Source organism: Barbus barbus (assembly GCF_936440315.1).
Source record: "Barbus barbus genome assembly, chromosome: 21".
NCBI lineage: Eukaryota > Metazoa > Chordata > Actinopteri > Cypriniformes > Cyprinidae > Barbus > Barbus barbus.
In genome coordinates, this window is record NC_136749.1 from 22,804,488 (window position 1) to 22,825,946 (window position 21,459).

Below are 21,459 nucleotides of genomic sequence, written 5' to 3' on the forward strand. Positions count from 1 at the left end.
GCTATCTCTGCCTGTGACATATGTGCCGAGAAGGGGCTGTGTGTACAATAAGCCAGTATTCGCCGATGGAAGCCTGCCTGGTGCCTCCTGCTCGCCTCGGTACTACACGGAGGTTGACAAACGACTGAATGGAATAAAAACATATTGGTGCTGGGGTAAATGGAAACAGAAAAAAAATGTAAGGGGAAAAGGAATGGCAGGAGGGAGGTGTGTGTGATGCGTGATAAGGCAGGTTGAAAGCTTTGAGTTGAGCTGAGCGGGACAGTGAACCGTGTAAGTGTGTGTATGTGTGCTTTTAGGGGTCTGCAGCAAGGTGAGTCATGCGTTGCAATGTTTCTCAGTGGAGTTTTGGTGCAGAAATGATTCTAATCTGAACAGACAAGGGTCAGGTGCTATAGTATAAACATATATATGACTTTTTATAGAATATTATAAGACATATGTAAGATTTATATATCATCTGAAAGCTGAATAAATAAGCTTTCCATTGATGTATGGTTTGTTAGGATATGACAATATGTGATACAACTATTTGAAAATCTGGAATCTGAGGATGCAAAATCTAAATATTGAGAAAATCATCTGTAAAGTTGTCCAAATGAAGTTCTTGGCAATGAAACTAATCAATAATTAAGTTTTGATGTACATACGGAATGACATTTACAAAGTATCTTCTTGGAACAAGATCTTTACTTAATTTCCCAATGATTTTGGCATAAAATAAAATTCAATAATTTTGACCCATACAATGTATTGTTGGCTATTGCTACAAATATACCACATTTTACCTCCTTTGTATACTTGTACATGTATGGTGTGACAATGAAGCTCTCGTGAATCATAAATAATAAAAATTTTCACTTAATTTTTATTTAAAATAAAATCAAATACAAAAAAAATTGTTGGCATGAGATACAATGAATATACCTATCCTGTGGGACCAATAATTAAAAATATTGCGAATATTTCTTATTATGATAATTTTAGGTTACTATTAGTGATTACAGGTATGCAAGTGAATACCTTTATATATGCAATATATATATAGATTAATTTGGTTAATATACATGTCATGTAATAAAATCAATTTAAACAAATTTCAACCGTTTTTAAAGGAATAGTTCACCCAAAAATGAAAATGATTGCAGAGGATCCATTGGTGAGCAAGTGATTTAATGTTTCTCCAAATCTGTTCTGATAACGAAACAAACTCATCTACATCTTGAATAGCCTGAGGGTGAGTACGTTTTCAAAAATATATATATATTTTTGAGTGAGCTGTTCCTGTAATGTGACTAAAAATAATTTAAAATGTGATATATGAAATAAAAAGAAAAATGCATTTTCTAACATCCTGTTTTAGCTGTGGCCAGCAGTTTTGCATCATTTCCTGTTCTCTCTATACAATCTCCGTAGGGCTAATTGTTGTACAAATAAAGAAAGTAGGCTCTAAGTTACTCGAAACTCACAAATCCATAGTGACGTTTCCAGGTGTTTCTCATTTAACTCAACATTCAGCTGCAAACTTTCAGTAAGATGTGCTGAATCAGAAGATATCGTTCTTAGGAGAGCGCCACCTGGGATATTACTGGCTCCAGATTTCTTGTGTTTCAATAATGAAATTTAATGAGCAGTATCATGCCCATCACAAAAAAGACAGCTCAAACAAAAGCTCATTTTCATTTGGAGCTTGTGAAAGCTCATCTGAACCGCAATCTGTTCCAGCATTGTCTGGAGCCCTTGTCTCCTTCTCTGGCTCCTTTCTGCTCTCCAAGCTCAACATGCCATCTGCTTCTCTCCTGTGCCACTTCTCATGATGACAATAGTACAGGGACCTGTGTTAATAATCCACGAAGCTAATAGTTTTTCCCTCCACTCTAAAAATTAGCATTTCTTGGTTTTTTTTAACATTGTCTTTGCCATGTATGAGTCTCCAGCTGTGTCATCTGTTACAAAGAATAATAGGAAGAAACAGTATAAGAAGAAGCAATAACAGGAACGACAAGGATGTAGGTACTCCTTGCAGGGTTGTTTGATGTACCACAGAAACCCATCAAGTCGAGCCCAATAAAGCAAGAGTAATATCTCACAGCAGTCTGCGGTCGTGGCTGTGTGTGTCTCAGAGAGACGGTCCCCGGTGGGCAGACTGAAGGGGAATGAGGGCCATTGTGCAGTCATGAGGGCTAAAAAGCTTCTACACATGTGGAGATAATATTCTGCTATAATTCAGTCACATGGGGTATGAAACCTGTTCATTCTGCCCAACCTCCTGTTGCATGGAATGATTCTGCTCGGATCAGTGTAGGCAAATTAACATGGATGAGAGCTCCAGTATGTTTGGGGAAATATAAGGATTATGTTGTGCATTCCAGCTCAGTTGAGAGCAACATGACAATGAAATGGAGTTTGATGTAAAAGTGGCAAAAAATAAATAAATAAATAAATAGTAGATGAAATATAAAAAAAGGAATAAATGAACAAAAGAAAAAAAAGAAAGAACTAGTAGTCTACTATTTTAATGTACATTTTGCTTACATATAAAAGTATTTTCTGCTAATTATGTTAATTATAAGGAGCAGTGTTTCAGATTGATGTTTCATCTTTTTGAACTGTTCCATAAAAGATCCAGCGCTGTTGTTCGTTTCGGGAATCAGGCCATGTAGTTCATATAAGTCATTTGAGTCATTTGTTTGTTAAACGGATATGATTATGATTTTTTTTGTTTTTGGCATGCTTCCTGCAGGTACAACTCAATGCAAAGATGTTTCTTGCTGTTATTTACCGGTGCACAAATTTTTTACCTGTTTTTGTGGCATTGAAGATTTGCTGTGGCATTGCAGTTTTACACCCCCTCAGAGAAATCTGAAGGACTGTTCAAAAAAGGATGATGACTCAAATAATGACTAAGATATAGTTTTAAAAATCATTCTAAATAAAAAAAAAAACAGTGTATACCACAACTACTGCACAGAGGAATCACTTTCAATGATTTTTTCTAGTTAATGAATGATAAAAACATTGGTGGAACAACTGAAGCATTATTGTTTGTGACATTTGAAACTGCATTAAATTAATATGCTATATGCAAACTGTTGTGCACACATTCCCAGACATATGTTTTTGGTTAATGCCGTTTCTAAAATTAATGATGATTCACTGAGCAACTTCATCTGATGCCAGGCGATTTTTTTCTCACGTGCCCCACCAAAACAGATTCATTTCAGTTCCAGTGGCTGTTAGCGCTCAGAGAAGGTCAACTGTCGACCTTTAAAACCCAGGTACAACAAATCTAACACCTCTCTGTACATCTCCCAGCAGGGTATAAAGAGCACTGTTGTTTTTTTGAAGGCTTGTGTGTGTGTGTGTGTGTGTGTGTAAGAAAGACAGAGAGTGTGTTTATATGAGTATACATCTTTCAAAATCACCTTAGATCATCTAAATGCTTACAATTTTTAAACAATTATTTTCCAGTAATTAACTGAGCAGTACATATCGCATGAATATGAGTCATGACTTTTGAATAAAACTAACAGTTAAGTTAATCTTAAGAGGTCATATTTAGACGACCTTTGCTGAGCTATAATTTTTTCTTATGGATTCTGGATTTTGAGGATATTCTTGGTATATATCGTCTTTTAATATGCATGACATTTTCTGACTGAAATTATGTATTGTTCTTTATTAAAGCTTGTGATAATTGACTTTTATCTAAAAATTCTGACTTCTGCAATTCTGAGGGTATTTTTCACAATTATTTTTCTGGAATTCTGGGAGCTGTGAGATACAAACTCAGAAGTCTGAATTGTGAGATATGAACTCAGAATTATGACTTTTTTCTCACGAGAAAAAGTACACTCGCAGTTCTGAGAAACAAATTGTGAGATATAAAGTCAGGCTAAATGTTTAATCTGTGGTGGAAATAAGCTTCCATGGTTTTTGGAATGACTTGTATGTGTTAAAAGGTTGTTTGTCCATCATCTATGGGTTTTATAAAATTGCACAGAATAGGACGTTCTATGACTGCCAGATCTTTGTCAGATCAGTATTATGAGTGTCATAGTTTTTGTGAGACATTTAACACTTCCAAGAATAGTTTCCCTCAAAATTAAAATTCTGTCATTCTTTGCTCATCCTTGGTGCCAACACATATAAACTTGTGTTAAAAATGATCAGATTAACACTCCTGAAATTCCTTCCGTTGATCTTAAATCATCAACAGATTCTGTTGACTGGAATTTTGACCAGAATTTGACCAAACTCATCCTGGATTACTGTGATGACATTCCACACAGTTAACAGTGAGATTTAGGGGTGAATTCATAGGTCATAGGCATGTGTGTAATACCCAGAGATTTGGCCTGGCCATTGCTTTAAGTGGATTTCCACTCAGATGGGCTGTTTGTCTATTGGAGTGGCTGTTGTTTTGGATGCGCTCCATGGAGGATACAAATTGCATTATTCACGGCATGTAGGCCAGTAATGGCAGCAATGAGCGATGGGCTCCTTTTTGCTACTGACAGGGAAGGTTGAGAGAGGAGCTCTGTACAATTACCGCAGAGTCTCTGCTCGATCATGCTGCTCTGAGGCTAAAGTGAAGCAGAGGGTCACTGAAGGCTTGCCCGAGGGTTGGAGGTGTTTGAACAGGTGTTCAGAAGTTCAGATCCCAGGTGAAACCTCTCTCTGAAGGAGAAAAAAGTTCCAGTGTTGGAAATACTCTATGAGCTGTCACTTTTGAACGTCTTGTTTTGCCCAGATTTGAAATGTTTATCTGAGTCATTTTAAATGACAAATGGTCCACTAAATGTTTAAAATTGAGTAACCAAAAATACATCATATCTAAAAATAAAAAAATATATAAAAAATGTACCACTTTTAGATTTCAAAAAGGCTTTTGCTTACATCATCTACAGTATTGTCTATGAAAACTTAATCTAATTTAATCATTATTTGACATACAGAAAATTTTAAGTTGAAACTATAAACAACTTTTTGTTTGTTTGTTTTTTTATTTAAATTTTTTTAAAAAGTGTAATTGCAATCTATATCCTTTCCATTCTCCACCATTTCCATAGGGGACTGGAACAAAGGGTTTGAAGCGTAAAATCATAAACTTGCAGTTTACTTTTCATTTGTCAGGATACAGCAAAAATTAAAAATCAAACTTAAGAACTATTAACACTTCTTAAAGCTTCAAATTAAATATGGTTTCAAAGAGCAGACAAAGGATGGTCTAACACCAAGCCCTTTCCTTCTTCTTAAAGTTCAAAACATCAACATTCACTTACGCATATGCATTACGTATCAAAACTGACCTATGAAAAACCATGTATGCAGTACAAATATCACAAAATATGCAAACTGTATATCAAATAACAACTGCTCTTAATACAAAAACATAATAATAATAATATAAAATTTCTTAATGGATCAATACGAGCATAATCATTATTATTAAAATTATCAATAATGTTGTATAAAGTAACAGACTCATAATAATAATTCTATATTATAAAAAAAATCTGTTTTATATATGTATGTGTGTGTATACAGCACACAAAGCAGTGGGTTTTAAATGAATAATAATAATAATCATCCAAAAATTATTAAATAAATATAAACGTTAACCATATGTTTAATTACTATTAAAATGCCACTTTTTATATAAAAATATACACAATTATACTACTATTACTATACTATTTATATGTATATAATTAAAAAAAACTATACTATTTATATGTATATAATTTGTTTAAATCATGAAAAACAAAACCTTTTTACCTGTCAAAAACTGCTCTGTTCACAGCAAGTGTCACAGATCGGCCAGGCTCTCTCACCACCCAATCACAGCGCACACCCTCACCTGAATTCTAATCACCCGCACCTGTACATCGTTTGAACACTCATCAACTCCATAAAGACACACACCTCACAACACTTCAGTGTCCGGTCTCATTCAATCGAAGTGAACTCCCTATGCTATCACAGTAACTTACCTGCTACTTACCTCCATTGTGTCCTTGTCCTTACCTCCTGTGTCATCTCCAGCGTCTGATCTCCAATGTTCCCAAGTCTGTCTCTTCCAGCGATCCCGTGTCTGAAGCCATCGAATCAGCCTGTGTGAGGTGTGTGCTCGACCATTGATCCATGAGTTCCTGTTAAGGCAAAGACATTCCATTACTTACTCATCGCTCATTCAACCTGTCAATTGAAGCTCTTACTTATCTTCTCCCATCTGCTTTACTCAGATGTTCAATAAAAACACCTGTTGTTGAATGTATCCTCTGTGTGAGTCTGCTTCCGTAACAGCAAGCCATTTCGGTACATGTCTCTTTAAATGCTAATGAGCTACTGCTCACCCCGTCCCGTTTGTTTGTGTACTTGGGGCATTACCATGAAAAAAAGCTAATTCACTGTGTCCTCAGTGGCTCTGATGTCAGAAGAAAATGAAGACTCCTGTGTTCACGTTTACACCCAGCTACAAAACATCTGCATTGTTTAAGAGTCATTGTTGTCGCTACAGCTGCTCATACACAGAGAAAATGACAGACAGCAAACAACTGACTGAGGGCAGAAATATGCTAATACGTCATGTCAACAAGTCCATCAGTGGTCGTGGGCAGGGCCTGAGCAGTATAACGTCATATTGCACAGAAAATCAAAATGCTTGAGAATTTGGACTGTTTAAGTTTTTTAGAGATTAAAAAGGGAGCAAATGAATTTTTATAATTGTAGGGTGGTTGTGGTTGCTAAGACACATTTAAACACCATGTAAAAGTGAATTTTGCATCCGATGTACCCTTTAACACACATGAACAAACACCTACGTCCATTTCACATCTGATCCCCTGTCAACCCATGTTTTAGGTGGGGAACAACGGGCGATCATTATCCTATTATTGTAACATATTGACTTATGAAGTTCATAATCTCTCGTGGCACGACGGGGATATGGGAATCATTCCGGCGCAGTGTGAGCCACACTTTAATGAAGTCATTTATCTCTGATCTACAGCTCTGCACCTTACCCTCCAAATGAGCCCGTGTGAGTGAGACACAGTGGTCAAGAGTGCAGGATAAAAATTAGGAAATAATTCACAGCGGAAAACGTCACTTCAGAATGATTGGCCTTTTCCTCTTCTTAGGGTCCTATACAATTATATCCTGATTAAATGGTGTTAGAATAATTGCTCTACGTGTGAGGCTATAAACGGGTTGCCAGTCGACTAAGTTTAAGTCCCAGCAAGTAAATCTGGCCCACGAGGCAGACGACGGAAGGTTATTTTTAAGTACAAGGTGCATGACTTGGCTTCAGAGGCAAATGAATAGGCTATAGCGAGTTATTAATCTCCATTACTTCAGCCTCCCATAATTTTGCTTATTACACACATTCAGTTCTATCTAGTGGCCTTTTTTCTCCTTGTCCGAGAGGCTTTTGTGCATGATAAAGAGAGAGATGACTCTGGTAAATTTCAGTTCTATCTTGTAAATCCTGTTCTGGAAATCAGGGAATGGTACACTGAATGAACGTTTCTTATCCCCCTTCTCCCATTAGATTTTTGTTGTCTGTGTGATTTGTGTGAATTAAAAACGTAATGCCTCAGCAGTTGTGTGCAGAATCGTTTAAAATGTAATTACTCTGCAGTTGACGGTCGGCGGGATGAAGGACAAATGACAGTATTAGTGGAGCCAAATGCTCTAGGAGGGGCTGATGGGAAGTTTGCATGTCAGCCTCGCTAACATGGGACTGAATTTATAATGCAGAATTTGGGATTACAGATGATTTGTGATTTGCAACAATACTTTTTTAATTTAATTATTATTTTTTTACGTTAGTGATAGGGTTATTTGATGATAATTATGAGAAGGGTGCTTCTTTTTCATGCAAAAGTGGGTTTGAATAGTATTTAATTGGTTGCTAAGGTGTTCTTGGTGGTTGCTAGAACATTGCTAGGGTGTTGTTGCAAGTTATGGCAGTGTTTTGGGTGGTTGGATGTACTCAATCTCAGGTCTTTGGATCAAGGAAATGTTTTTATTTTATTTTATTTTATTATTTTTTATTTTTGGCCTGTTAGTCAAGTCATGCAAGCTGCTCATCATTTGGTGAGAGGGCAGCAAAGTGTAGAAGATGCCCTACATCATATTTGTTGAATGAAATCCAAAACTTAATTTTGGGGTGCTGATTCCAAAACTACTTTTTGCCATTATAACTTTCATGAAACTTTTGACATTTGACTGCTTTTGTAAATTTGATAGGTGCATTAAGGCTGATTCTCATACACACACACACACACACACACACACACACATATATATATATATATATATATGTGTGTGTGTGTGTAAAACCCTAACCCTAACCCTAATTTAGCACCATCAAATTAGCCTAATATTAGGCCCTTTTTGGAAATCTGCTATTTTTTTATTTTATTGTATTTTACTTTTTTTTTTTTCTTTGCAGATGCAGGACTGTGTTAAGTGGACCTCAAAAGCAAATAAGAAGTAAATAACAACAAAAATACGACCACTTTAAACAATACAGTACTTCTTTTCACACACACACAAAAAAAGCGATAGTTGACCCAAAAATTTAAATTCTGTAATCATTTGCTCACCCTGAAGTTGTTCCAAGCCTTTATGAGTTTCTTCTGCTGAACACAAAAGAAGATATTTTGAAGAATGTGGGTAACCGAACAGTCGACGGTCCTCATTGACTTTCATAGTATGGAAAAATAAAAATACTGTGGAAGTCAATGGGTACCATCAACTGTTTAGATACCAACATTTCTCAAAATATCTTCTTTGGAACAGCTTGAGGGAAGATGATGACAGAATTGTAATTTTTTGCGTCAACTATCCCTTTAAACTACCCACATTCCTTTTAGAGGCAGAAACATGGAGTGCTTCCATATCTCCTTTTGTATTATTTGATGTGTTTGTCCTCTGGTTTAGTCTGTCTAATACTTCAATAGTTTGGCGCTTGTTATTGAGCTGATCTCCGCAGGAGATGTTTCTCTGTAAGGGACCTGTCACAAAGTTCTTCTTACCTCATTGGATTAGACACAAACAAGCACTGCAGTTCTCCTAGTTGTAGAATACCAGAGACTGAATCAGACAAATTTAAGGTGCATCAGAACATTGAACCCTGAGGAGCTGGAATTCAGAGAGGCCCCAAGGAAACAGGACAATGTCATAAATTAGATTCTGGCACCACTAGTCTGAAGTAAGAAAACTAACCAACTTTTTCACAGAACAGCTTACAAACTTAATCAAAGACTGATGGTCAAAGAGATGGCCATCACGTGCTCCACGATTGAATTCACGAGCTTCCTTAGACTGACAAAGGAATTTTGGTTTGAACCCCCATATAGAAGACAGACCAAACCAAAATTCCTTTGTCTAAAGAACATGCCTTCGTTCTCCATAGAACTATACAAATACTTTCTTTTTCATATGGACATAAAATCATCCTAAAAGGACATTTCTATGCAGAACCCCATATTATGTTTGTAACCCACATATTAGACTATCACGTTTTAATCAAATATTATGTATGTCTTTTTAATCATTATTGAATAGCTGAAGGATTCCTATGCGTGTTTGGTATGTATGAGTTTGAAAAATCATGCTTTAAATGTTTCTTCCAATTAATTCTTTGTCAAATGTATCATAGTCTTGTTATAGAAACCATGTTCAAAAGTATACTTTGCAAGGGCCTGTAAAGCTCGGACCGCTGACTGAACAGATAACATGTTGATTTATTGATAGGGTGGTTGTTCAGGTCTGTGCAATTGAACATATTGCTGTAAACTTGGGATTTCACATTTCCATTTTCTTAAACTCATCCTTTCCTCACTTTCTCTCCTTCTGAAACGTGTGAATGTGTGTGTTCATGTGTTAGATTAGCTTACATGTCTTAGGTTTATATAAATAAAATCTGATTTATATTGAAAAGAGAAGTATCTTGTGTTTTGTGCTCACAAGTTAATGTCTTAATCTGCCGATCTCGTTACTGTGCTATTTAATAGTGTTTTCACTATATTTTGGATTTTAAAATCCAGTGCAGAGTTTGTTATACGGCTCGTTCAGTGAATCGCCGTAACGCTGATTCTGTTCAAATCCATATAAAATCATAAATGATTCCCTTTGAGCTAAATTCAACTATTTCTTTAAATTACTAATATTACATTGTTTTTATTACATTACATAGTATAACTTATCACATTTCCCTATAAGCCAATAAATACCTTTCACATGCATTTGATGGGAAAAAATGACATATAAATACTGTTCTTGAGTTTTCCAGAACTATTTCTTTTAAACTGTATCTCTGTTTTGCTCTGTAGCCAGTGCATTAATGTCCTGCTGTGAGTGAAATTAAAGATGTGAGTGGAGAGCACACGCTGGGGCCACTTGTCTACAGGATCCACACCTGATATGCCTCTAATCTATTACCACTCTGCAGATGCGGCCTGACCCCAGACGCCTCTCGTCTTGCTAAACAATGCGATTGCTTTCCCACCTCAGACTGGGGACTCGTTTATCCACACATAGAAGTGCCATGTGCTTGTGCCGCATGCTTTTACATACACCTGCTCACGCACATTGAATGTGTGCTGTTGCTGTCTATATAGTATGTGACTCCGGTATGATAAGCAAGTAATGAGATCAGCTCACAGGTTCTCTCAGACAGCTTGTCAGCAGGTTTAGTGAATGAGCTTCAGCTCTTCTTGGAATGTTCAGTCGCTGCTGTCTGCGATCACAATTTGTCTGTGGCTGTTGGAACGGTGGCTCATTAATGGTGTGGTCATAGACAAGACGCTATTGGACTAAACCTGATCCTGTGGCATTCGAAAGCCATGTGGATTTAGTTTTTTATCAGTCCAAACAGATGATAAATACATCACAATGATCGAAATATGAGACACCAGTGTTTCAGGAGTTTAGGACACCGAATAGGACACAAAAACACAGCTTTTCACTTCACTGAGCTTGTGTGGATTATTGTGACAATTTTATTAGCTATTTGAACTCTCATTCTGACGGCACCCATTCACTGCAGAGGATCCATTGATGAGCAAATGATGTGATGCTAAATTTCTCCAAATCTGGCCTCAGGGTGAGTACATTTTCAGCAACTTTTCTTTTTTTGGGTGAAAAATTCATTTAATAGATTTTATCTCTCGTTTGTTTGTTTGTTTGTTTGTTTGTTTGTTTGTTTGTTTCGTTCTTTCTTTCTTTCTTTCTTTCTTTTTACCAAAACAAGTATTGTATTTTTTGTGATTTTATTCATATATTGACACTTTTAAAATTAAACATTTGAGTGATTGTGTGCTACTACAATTTAATTTGTTTTCTGCTTACTTTCAAATTTCTGCTTACTTATTTTTCATATTTTAATTTAATTTTCCTGCCTATTTATTATTATTTCTTTTTTACATCATTAGCATTTAGAGATTAAGAAAAAAAGGAAATCAATTCGACAATGCCAAAAAAATGTATACCTTACGCTAACTAAGTCATCTGCCAAATGCTAGAGTCTTTTATGTTAAAACAGTAATATATATAATATATAAGTCTTTTATGTTAAAACAGTAATATATCTCACCAAGGCTGCATTTATTTGATCAAAAATACAATGTAAAAACTGTGATATTGTGAAATTTTTTGTACAAATATTTTGACATTTTATTACAAGATAAAATAACATATATAAAAAGTTTAACATATTTTAAATATAATTCTTTCCTGTGATGGTAAAGCCACATTTTCAGAAGCCATTACTTTGTGTTGTATGATCCCTCAGAAAGATTTTGATGCATATAGATATTTCAGTAAATGAACAAAGTGTAAATTCTGTCTTTTCTTTTCCTTCCATAATGCTGTTTGCAATTTGCTTGAAGGGATGTATCAACAGATCATCTCTATGGTTGCCAGAATATGTAAATGGTTGACGTCAATACCATGATTCTGAATTATCATTTTTACAGCTTGGATATGGGTGCCTGGGGTATTTATTTTATTTTACTTTATTTTTTAATTATATGATGCAATCATATCAGAAGACAAGTTACGGTTATGCAAACTAAATCTTAGATTGGACCATTCCTACTGACAGGATTTGTCACAGTTTTATTAGTCTGTTTAGATCCAGCCAAACTATCAACTCTTTATCTCTGGATAGCATTATCACAGCCGCATGCTGACCACTGCAGAATGTGCAGTGACTGGAGGGTGATCCTATATACTGTCTGGGTATGTATGCACTGGGGACGGGGCTGGAGGTTTCTCAGTTTTTCTCCAGGGATGTCCCTTCTTTAGCAGAGCTCTCAGCTCTGCCCAGGGGGCGTTGGTGAACCGTGGCATGGGGGGTTAATCATATTGTCCCTTGACGTCTGTGCTGGCGCACTGCGAGTGGAAAGGAGGACCATTTATGGCCTCTTCTATGTGTGTTAGTGCCGCATGAGGGGGCCGGAGCAGCGCGTGGTCATCACAGATTTCACTCTTATGGTGCTCGGGAGATTATACTGGAGGAGAGGTTGTGGGTAGAGGCAGAATCAGACAGAGCTGCATGATTTTGCCTGAAGCGAGGAGCATTTTGTTTTTTAAAGTTGGAGTGTTTGCTTTCTGTCTAAGATCACTCCATCATGATGGAAGAACATGTTAAAGGCATATAATGCAGTTGCATGTCATTAAGCATTCGTTTCAAGAACATAGTGTTAAGTAAAAATTCACCCCAAAAATTAAAATTCCATCCATGTAAATGAGTTTGTTTCTTAATTGAAACATTACTGGCCCACTAATGGATCCATTGTTGAGCAAGTGATGCAATGCTAAATTTATCCAAATCTGGCCTCAGAGTGAGTACATTTTCGGCAAATTTCCATTTTTGGGTGAACTATTCATTCTTTTCTCTTCTCTTCTCTTCTCTTCTCTTCTCTTGTCTTCTCTTCTCTTCTCTTCTCTTCTCTTCTCTTCTCTTCTCTTCTTTAAAAAAATAAAGATTTTTTGTTATGTGATCCCTTTAGGGGAAGCCGTGGCCTAATGGTTAGAGAGTCGGACTCGTAATCCAAAGGTTGCGGGTTCGAGTCTCGGGCCAGCAGGGATTGTAGGTGGGGGGAGTGAATGTCCAGCGCTCTCTCCACCCTCAATACCACGACTGAGGTGCCCTTGAGCAAGGCACCGAACCCCCAACTGCTCCCCGGGCGCCGCAGCATAAATGGCTGCCCACTGCTCCGGGTGTGTGTTCACGGTGTGTGTGTGTGTTCACTGCTGTGTGTGTGCACGTTGGATGGGTTAAATGCAGAGCACGAATTCCGAGTATGGGTCACCATACTTGGCAGTATGTCACTTCACTCACTAAAGTTTAAGGAAACATTAACAGTTGACAGCTGGCAAAGAAGAAATAATAGCTCATTTAGATTATGAGTGATTAATATTTAATATGGCTCTTTAAATATCAACATTCTTATCTTGTTTTGCAAACACAAATCAGCAAAGCCTGATAATTCTTTGAGTTTGTTATATAAGTGAGCTCTTAATAGTTTGTGACAACAGATAATGCATTTCTCTCTTGCGCTGGTCTTAACCTCACACTTATTTAAACAGCGTAACACACATAACGCACACACGCTGAAATCGCCAACTGTAGAACTGAAACCCATCCAAATTCACAGCATGCTTGGGGATTTTCACACAAGCCCAGTTTCATGACTGGACAGTAAGCTTGCAGCCAAAATATGACACTGCCTGTATTGATTTACTGTCATTCACGCAGCAGGTGTGTAAATTGGCTGCAGAAGGGTAGTTGTCAAAGCAATGACATGCTGGGGATGCCAGGAGATCTCTGGGAGGTAGAAACGTGGCATTCCAACAAGTGTTGAAAGCAGTGCATGAATTATACGAAGAACGTCAAGGTTTTTGAAGAGATTTCTTGTAATTTTGGGTGAGTTTGGTTTTGACTTGCGCAACCCAAGTTGTCCCTAGCACAGTTAACCAAATGCCCTTTTAACACAGTTTTTAATGCAAGCTTTTCTGTATTTTTCAATAAACATATTTGAAGCATAATATAAATTTTTTAAAGAAATTAATATTTTAATCAATCAAGGATACATTAAATGGACCAAAAGTGACAGTAAAGACGTTTGCATTATTACATTATTATTGTAAAAAAAAAAAAAAAGTGTTAGTAAAAATAAAAAACGCTGTTAATATTTGAGCATCAAAAAGAATTAATAATAATTTACCACCAAATCAGCATAATATAATGATTTCTGAAGGATCATATGACTCTGAAGACTGCAGTAATGGTAAACTATTAAATATTCAAAATTTTAATTAAATGCAATGGTTAAAACACTAAACATCCCAACAATACTGTATAAAATTAAAGCATTTTTGTGTTTTGACTCCTTTGGAAGGGTTCAAGCATTAAATGAGGGTGCCAGACCCCTACCCCTCAAATCCCCCCTTTAATTTGCACCCTATGATAGACTCTTATGTCAAAATCTAGAAGTAGTAACGCATAGGCTCTTCATCATAATATGTCTGTAGTTTGTGCATTAGCTAATATAGAAATGGCTCAAAATGATTGGTGAAGCCGTAAAACACATGCTAAGTGCATGTGGTTTGATTCTCTAAGTGAATGGTACAGCAGACTAATTCATATCATTGTTCCAGCAGGTTAAGCCGATAATTAATTCCACGACGCAACCAAGAGAAGTTTTTCTTCAAGACTCATTCAGAATGAGAGCGAAAGGAATTAAGTCCAAGGGCTTGAGGACCCTATCAAGGGCGACTGGGACACAATCAATATGTGAAAGGAATGAGGATGTTCTGCATGGTGATTCAGATTCTGCTGTATTCAAGGTCACTAATGAGCTTTGCCCATCACTGTTTTGCAGTTTCACCAGCAGTATGACTCATAAACGCCCCCACAGTGCCTTTACACAAGCCCGCCATTCTCCTCTCCTGTCAGGTTCAAACAAACACCAGCACAGCGCTGTGAAAATTATCAATGTAGCACTTTGTTTAGACAAACAATGTTAAATAGACTAATTACAGAACACCAGGGAATCCCGGGAAACTGAATCGAGGGGCGGGGCCTTTTCCAAACATTGCAGGTTTCTAAAAAAAAACCTAGCTCACGTGGCGAAGGCCAAAAGAGACAGGGTCGGGAGCTTGCATGATTTTTCAGTCTTTTTCTTTTTATGTCAGACAAGAGCAGTCCGCTCTGTCTATCAAAGCACTACCTACCGGGAGGGAGAATTGGCATCTGGCAGAGGCAGCAATTAATGTCTGCTGAAAAAGATACTTTCCATCACCTCCTTTTAATAGCCAGCATGTGGAGTGCATCTCGGCAGATGTTACACAGGAATTCATTAACGCCCGTTACCAGTCATACGCCTCCCTTGTAAGCTATTATCCACAACCCTGGGTATGAGATATATTCTAAATCCAGCACACAGCACTCCCCCGACAACTGTCATATACCACATAAAACAACATGTGGCGTTTGAATGAGTGGCCCTTCCGGCCCGACTGGAGAATAGCTTCTGCAAAGGAAGAGGGACTGTAGTATTTTAAATACAATTCACAAAGTCTTTGGCTACATTCACACCACAATCCAAATTTGATGCTACGTTCCTCCAACCTTTAAGAGATACAATCATGTTAAATTTGGTAAATGATAAATTTATTAACTTATTTTATATATTTGTTAACTTATTTAATTTTTTATTCAATTTCATAAAACTTTTTCATGTCTTTTCTGCAGACACCCAGTTTGAAAAACATTTTTTATGACAATTCCGATTCTGATTTGGGCACAGTTTTTTTTTTTTTTTTTTTTTTGCAATGTCACAGTATGAGCATAGACAGGTCTAAATTAATCAGATTTTTATTTATTTGTCATAATTGCACACTCATCAACATGCAATTTGATGACATCCGGCACTCCACTAAAATTGCATCCATTTGTTTGTTTACTTCTGATAAATGTACCAGGCTAGGTTATTTTACACATTTAATTAAAGAGGCTGCTTTTTCAGACCAGTGACTGGTAATGTAAGTAAATAAATAAAAACAATTAGGTGAAAATCTGAAAATTAGGCATTAGCTAGAAAATGTAGCCAGTGTTGCCATAGAACAGCACCATAAGCTTTTTAAAGGGACATTTCCCCTGAAGCAACCTGGGTTAAGTGCATTGCTCAAGGGCACAATGACGTTGACACATGGCTTGCTTCTTGTAGAGACCTTCCAATTACCGGCACTAACCACAAATACAAAACCATAAAAATGTAATCAAAGCAACATTTATTATCACTAACTAAAATAAACTTTTGTTAATTGAAATAAATCACAAATAAAATGTAAATATTAAATAAAAAAAACTTAAAGCTGCAGTCCATAAGTTTTGCCTCTTGGTCGTCATCTCTGTTTGAAAACGTGGAATTGCAGCTGCTTGCGGAATTGTCTTCCTTGCGTGGGATGTGCTCCGGTACGGCTGCAGCGAGGATGAATCTAATGTTTTGAGGTGAATGGGTTGCTGTCAGTCACCGCACCGGTGTGGATATTTACTGCAATTCTAGACTACGTCTTGGAATACATGACCCAAATAAGAATTTTCATGGTATATTACCATCTGAACAAGTAACAAGTCTGCCACTTTTGTTCTGATCAACTAAGGATAAAACATTACAAGAAATCGCTCTACCAATGGTGATTTAATCTAAAGATTGGTTAGCTTTTATCACATCAAACCGTGCAAATTCTTATTATTGTTATACTTTATTCTCAAATTATTAATTTTAACAACATCAGCATTGCGTGACTATGAGTATAGTGTGTATTAGCGTGTAGATTTAAATTTCTGTACAATCTAATCTAATTGTCATGCCATGCGAATTTCATATTAAGAAATTATTTTAACCCAAAAAGCTAATTTTGCTCCCTTCGAACTAGGTTTCTTTCAAATACAAATGTTGTGTAATAGGGCTATCTGTAATCAGAAGCACATTTAAAACTGTAATATAATTTAATTTCATTCACATGTGTTTCATAAACACATAATCCTTTCTGGATTACAATCCGCCATCAAAATGATAAATGTAATTATTCCAGTTTATTATACGATAACCTAGTAGCCGTGACAACTTCTAAACTATGTTTACAGTCGTGACGTAATGATGCAGCAGCATGCTCGAATTTCCCGCGAAAACCTACCCGTACCACTCAAATTAAAAAACATTATTATAAGATAACTGTTGTGAATCAGGCTAAAGGAAGGCAATAGTTTTGAACACTGGCTGGTTATGTACTTGCTCAAATATTGATTTCGGATCATTTTTAACCAAAAAAAGTTACGGACTTCAGCTTTAAACTAAACAAACATTTGGAAATAAGTTAAAGCACTAAAAGTAATATCTGGAAATAAATAATAATTAAAATTAAACTAAAATAAAAAAAAATATTACACATTATAAAATTACTACAAATTTTAATAAATCTAAATTAAAACTGAAAATATAAAAATAAAATCATATATTATGAAAACTTAAATACTTTTTATAATATAAAAAAAAAACAGAATATAAAAATAAAATAAAACAAAAATTAAAAAACTTAAATACTAAAATAACACCGGAAAGCAGACATAAGCTTGTCTGGCTGTTGAGTCCATACATACTTGGGTAAGCAGAAATGAATTGCTGGATCATTTATGAATGTCATTTGAGTTTATCTCTGTGATTTACTGTGGGGCGCTTTCTGTTGGAGAATAGAGTTGTCAATCATACTAAACACTCGATCCACTGTCAGATCAGACATGAGATTGTGTCGGTGACAGATGGAAGGGGGAAAAAACTACCATTAAAAATGTCATAAAAGTACAACCCACTGTGGAAAAGACCATTAAACAGCATGGAGCTGAATTAGTAAAACACACAAGTGTCAGAAGGAGGTTTTAAAAGGTTGTAAGACTGTGTCAAATGTCAGTGTTTTTGATCTAACACTAAAAAGCAACAGTTGGAACAAGAGTTGTGGTCCATTTTACACATTTTCCTCTGTGTGTGTGTGTGTGTGTGTGAGTGTGTGTGTACAGTGCAGCTGTCTGACAGCGTTCCCAGAAAGGCCACATGGGAACCACTGTCACCGCTAATCTTCAAGACCATACAAACACCCTGCAGTGCACTGAGCACTGAAAGAGAGAGAGAATATGCAACCGTGGTTGAGCTACAGTTCCTGAATAAGAACTTCAGAACCAATAAGGATCCTGTCATGTTCAGAGCTACAAAGTGAAGTCCGGATCACTGAATGATAATTTTTGGTAAGATATAGAACATTATTTCCATCATTCATTCACGATGAGGCTTTTGCTGGCTTCGCGGTACTCTTTTGAACCAGAATAGCTCATGCTAGAAGTGATTTATAGATATCTGTGCTCAGTTTTCTCTGCTGGATTGTAAAATATTGCCACCTCAAAAAGTACTTTATGTAGGACCCCTGATATTTATTGTTTTCACGTGTAAGTGTGCCTACACACCATAGGCTTGGCTACAATCACGCCCCCCCCCCCCCGTCTTCTGTACTGTCTAAAATGCCATTAAGCTGTCAGCATCTTCAAAGTGTGTGATTATGGATCTCTCCTCGTGTCTGCTGAAGTAGCAGCTGCAGTAAGCAATCTAAGGTTATTTTGCTCTGAATCCTCCCCTTACCAGTCACAAAAAAAGTTTTGTTTATTATTATTTAGTACTATCTTAGTACAATCCTTTATTTTATTTTATCTCTCTGCTTGTAAATGTATAGTAATGAGACTGTTAGTAAATGTATAGTAATAAGTGTTCAAGTGCACAGTTCAGGGGTTTAGCTATTTTCACACAACAGAAAATAAATAAAACTAATGTTTTAAATGCGGTGGCTTTTGCATTTTTCTACTGGCTATTTAAAGGTTACTGATAAAAGAGGTGTTTTCTGGAACTTTTTGAAGTTTCTATCTTCTGTTGAACACAAACGATATTTTGAGGAATGTCAGTACTAAACAGTTGACTGTGGCCATTGACTTCTATATAGTGTTTTTTTTTTTTCTTTTTTTCTCCATACTATGGAAGTCAGTGGTTACCGTCAGCTGTTTGGTTACCAGCATTTTTCAAACTATCCCTTTAACGTTATATGCTGACTCAATGCCTTTTTATTCAGGCACTTCTTGGAGTTGTCTATGTAATTTGCATACCAGTCTTTGTTAAAGTAAAACTTAATACATCATTTATATATTTATTAATTTACTTAAGTTATTCTATGTTGTTCTAGAATTGGCTAGTAGTTTATCATTTTAAGGCTTTATGTTGTACTTGTTTCAGCTTTTGGTAAATGTTTTCAAGCCTATGCAAAATTTACAATATGTCCCACCACTTTTTGCCATGAATGATTTTGTCCTCAACACTTGAAAATGAGGAAAAACAACAAGTGGCAGCGATTTATCTAATGCAGAGCAGTTGTTGAGCGGGAGTTTTCTTTTCGTTAGCATCTGATTTAATGAGTGGCAAAGCCTACTGGACTTTTTTTTATGTTTTGCTATCTGTTCACTGAGGTTATCATCAGTGGCGGATCCAGTTGTACAAAAGCAATGTTCTCTCCTGCACAGACCTCACTCGTACAAATTCATACGATTTTTCCTAAATCGTACGTATTTTACGAGTTGAAAATTTGTATGAATTTGTATGAATGACCTACACCTAAACCCACCCCTAAACCAACCCGTCACTGGGGTTTAGACAAATCGTACCAGTGAGGTCATACGAATTAGCCACCTCGTAAAATACGTACGAGTTGGATGTGAGATAGTGTTACAAAAAATGTTACATTTTTACATTTTTAAATAGATGTTTTGTATAGTAGCCCATATATCCAAATGTCCACCTGAAGATGGCATCCTGATAACATTATGCAAACTACAGCTTGATTTCTTCAAAGATTCTCTCTACCATAGATTCCACTTCATTTCAATTGGTATGTGAAGTGATAAACAGTGCAAATAATGTCCCTGAAGTGCCGTAATCTGTTTAGAGGGAGAAGATGGGTGAAGAGCTGCGTTAATTTCATCAGAAAGCTGACTGACTGAATACTGGTGCCTGACATTTCAGTCTGCTGGAGGAAAAATGACCTTCCTCTTCATATCATTATACACCAAAAATACTCCCACAACTCCTTCTAATGAGAAAACTCCATTACACCCCACACAAAATCACTGAAACAAGTGCGTCTGCATGTGTGTAATGGTGATATGTGCGGATGGGGAGTAGATAATGAGATAATTATGTTTATGACGAGACACCGTAGCCGCTAAACCTCAAGCATTCATACCATGGTCACGCCACAGCTCCCACAATGCACTACCAACCGCCTCCGCTGACCTACGACCTCTGCTTTGCCGCAGAAAAACATATAAAAAATAAAAAGTTGCGAGATGTGACTCACTTTAGAAGACGCATTCCTTCTTTGAATTCGTGCAATTACTCTGCTTTTTTTTTAATAATTCAAGGCCAATGAAAAATTTAGAGTCCTTTGCTTCAGTGTTAACAAGGAAAGCTACTCTGCATTCATGCAGCCATCATGTGCACAGGATATGATGTCATGAGTAATTTATGATGGGACACCTTGTGGAAACAGAAGGGGAAATGTTTGGTGGTCAGCTCAGCCAGTCCCAGACAGGGCACCTGTTTCTACACCTGCGATAAATTGGGTGAGCTATTTGTCAACGTTTGCTCTGATATCATATTAATGAAGCTGGGAATGTGCGGTTATGAATTATGAACATGACAGGCCTAATTCTGCAATACTTGTAAAACAGGACTTCTGGTGAGCTATATGTACTGTTTGTGAGGATGTGTTTGCGAACACACGTGCGTCAACCAACGTCAGAGTTTTGAAGGCTTTAAAGCTGCAGGTGGCTACAAGGATTTATTTAGCCTCCTCACACACCCCAAACTTTAATTTGATTTATTGATCATTTTAAAGAGAAGATTACAGAGGCTTGAACTTTGTTTTTCTTCCCTGAGATTGGCTAACATTCTCCAGTTTTAATGGTTTCTTCAGGGTTATTGACTGATATATTATCCTCTGACTCTGAGAGCCAAGGTTTTCCGATGGTCAATTACTCTACCACTGTGCAACAGGATTGAGTAAAGAGAAAGACAGAGGGGGAAAGTTTCTTTCAGTGTTCTGGTGGTAAAAGACTGTTGTGTTTATTTTTTTTACATTTTTTTTTCCCTGGCTGAGCTATGACCAAAATCAATTGAGAAACAAACATCTAATCAATACCTGTTTGAAAGAGCTATTCATCTGTTTACCATTCATTGTATTAATGCAGTTGCACTGTTTTTTGGGGGGTTTTTTGTATTGTTGTAATTTGTTTACTCTTTGTGAATTTCTAACATGGCACTGAATGTTATTTTTTCATGCTTC